Consider the following 2,982-nt stretch of genomic DNA (forward strand, 5'->3'; position numbering starts at 1 on the left):
GACGCGCCAGTCAATTGACGAGAGCTTGGAAATAGGACCCTTCTCTTGATAAATGCTCTGTTGCTCATTGAATGGAACAAAAAATAAACTCCATGATTTCCTTTCAATAAAACACATCAAACTTTGCCATTTCTCTGGTGTATTAAAAATTTAAAGCAGGGGTCAGCAACCTTTCTAGCCCAAACAGCCATATTTAGTTCATGTTCGTTCCAAAAAAAGAAATCCCCACAACAAAATAATTACTATCCTTTAGTTGCATAAAACCCAGTTTTCTTTCAATTTAAATGAAAACTTTACAAATTTGGATTAAAAACCTTGTGCAGAACAAGGCTCTTTGAATTTCTTCCATACAAACAGAAAATGAAGAAAAACGCCCCCCTAAAAACACAGCATTTAAAACACCATTAGTGTCATTCTGTTGCAGAAAAGTTTAGGCATAACTAAGGTTATCAAGAGCCAAAGGATGGAGACCCCTGCTTAAAGAGTTAACCCTTTATAAAACAGTAATTCCTCCATTTCTGTTGGATCAACTCCATTGAAAAATGGCAGCAAATGTTTATGTTAGTTTCTTTACAAATAATTAAAAGTCTAAAAGTCTGTCTGCTTGAATTGTCTGGCATCGGTTTCTTAAAGGGGACATATCTTGCAAAATTCACTTTAAAGGCCTTAAATACATATTGTTGTGCACTTGGAGTCTCTAGGAGTGCAGAAAAGTTTTATTTAGTTTCTCCAGGAGCTGCAAAGATATATTTATATTCTGTTTGGTTTTAATTTTTAAAGCCATTCAGTTTATTTTAATTTTATTTAATAATGATGTCAAAGTATTTGTTGCAGAGCTGCTAAACAAGGTCATGAACTTCTGTCTTACCAAGGTTGTTCAAACTTTTATTTTTTTCACAATTTTGTAGTGCAAGCTCTGGGAGGGAGAAGGTACGAGTGGATAAGTAAAAATGTTGGTTGCTGAACAACGTTCATTACACCGTCCCCCAGCACACTACAAAAATGGCCAAATGGGGTGGAGTGCAACGCTGTGCAACCTGCAGGAGTGTCTCCTTTGCATTTAAAGAGACGGCGGCAAAACAAGTAGTTCTCAGACGCGGCTCAGAACACGGGCAACAGAGCAATTGGGCAATAATGAGGAAATTCACACCAAAGCATTGCAGTTCCACTTTATACACACCATGGGTGTTAAAGGTATACTATGCAACCGGGGTTGATTTTCCAGCGAGGCTCCCCCAAGAGGGCGAAAGTAAAAGTGCACTGTCATAAAGATGCTCAGCTGTTCTGGTTCCTCCGTCAAGCCAGGCGCGGTTGTTTTGAGCTTAGCAGACAGGCGAACGCAACGAAAAGTGGAAAAAACGGCAGTACAAACAATGACTAACACAGTGAAGGTATGAACATCAAGCTTCTTGCAGCGCTATCTTGGCGAGGCGGCGGCGGCCGCCTCGCCAGTTTTATTATTATTATTATTATTTTTTTTTTTTATGTTGGCGAGACGCTACCGCCACCGCCGCGGTAGCGTCTCGTCAACATAAAAAAAGATTATAATAATAATAATAATAATAATAATAATAATAAAACTCAATATGCTTGCATGTTTATTTGACCGGCTGAGCGGAGCGGAGCGGGGGGGGGGAAACAAACTTTGCACCGCTGACCGGCTGAGCGGAGCGGCGCGCATATCGAGTTAGTTTTATTTTTTTATTATTATTTTTTTGGAATGTTGGCTCGTTGGTAGCGTGAGGGAAACCCTACAATGTTACTTACAATCGCATCAGCAGAAACGCGAGGTCCGCGTCAGCCTTGCAGCCTTCTATGTTCACCCGTGTACGACTCCTCTCTCTGTCCAGAGCCCTTTTCCTCTTTCTTGCCTGCTCCAACATGGGCTTTCGCTGTTTTCTCGCTGGTTCCGCCATGATAACTGCACAAATATCGCCACTGTGCTACCAACGAGCACACCTTTCACTGCGGGCGTGTAGCAGTTCTCGCTGTAAAGCAAGACCGACTCTCATGATGCACACGAGACTATTCAGCCTGTGACTGCGGGCCGACTGCTCCTGCAATTGCAAGTGCGGTATTTCCCCCACAGACCACCAGGGCGGCCGAGAAAACCTTAGTTCAACCTGAAATGACTCATTTAATCATCCAAAACGGTATGGAACATATTAATTAACTGAAAAATGTTGCATAGTATGCCTTTAAAAAGCGTGATATGTTCCCTTTAACAGTTGTTCACGCGGGTTGCTCATTGTACTTTTAAAATAGCGTTACCTTAAATAGCATCATGGGTGGTCCTCTTGTTTCCCCACGATGGCTTTAGGAATTATTCACCAGAAATATTTCCAAAAAGCTAAATCTCCTCAGAAGCAAGAGAAAAGGCCATTGGCTGTCTTTAAGCCAGCTGACTGACAGTGTGCAGCAAAAGGTGTGGGAGGGTAAGCGCTGTGTTGAGCAATGCTTTAAACACCAGAAGAAAACTCAGACATCTCTGACATCTACTAAAATAAATTAAAAGTTTAAACCATTAGAATGGCGTTATTGTTTTTTTTATGGTTTTGAAGCTATATGTGGTTTTAAAACATGGGAATACGTTGATATCAGAAAGTTGCCCATGCTTAGTTGTCGCATATGTGAGTAAAAGAAGGAATACTGTAAAAAAAATAAATGATTGGCATTAACAACTGAGGTGTAATGTGTAATAAAGCTGCTCTCTACTAAAAAAGAGAAATTGAGCGAAACAGACCATTTAGGACATATTCTTTATAAATAATAATTAAAAAAAAGAAAACCATTGGAAAAATAAAATTTTAAACCTAAATTAACATTTCCCAATAATAAAAGCCAGGCTTTCAGTCTGCAGCATCTCACGCAAACCAATCACCTTCCCTTTCATTCAGCTCTGTGCTGCATGCAGTCTACGTCGGCGGTCTCGCCATCATGATCACTCACAAAGTAGATTTAAATACAGAAGTATCCATAACG

This window comes from Fundulus heteroclitus, chromosome 6, assembly GCF_011125445.2.
Source record: "Fundulus heteroclitus isolate FHET01 chromosome 6, MU-UCD_Fhet_4.1, whole genome shotgun sequence".
Lineage (NCBI taxonomy): Eukaryota > Metazoa > Chordata > Actinopteri > Cyprinodontiformes > Fundulidae > Fundulus > Fundulus heteroclitus.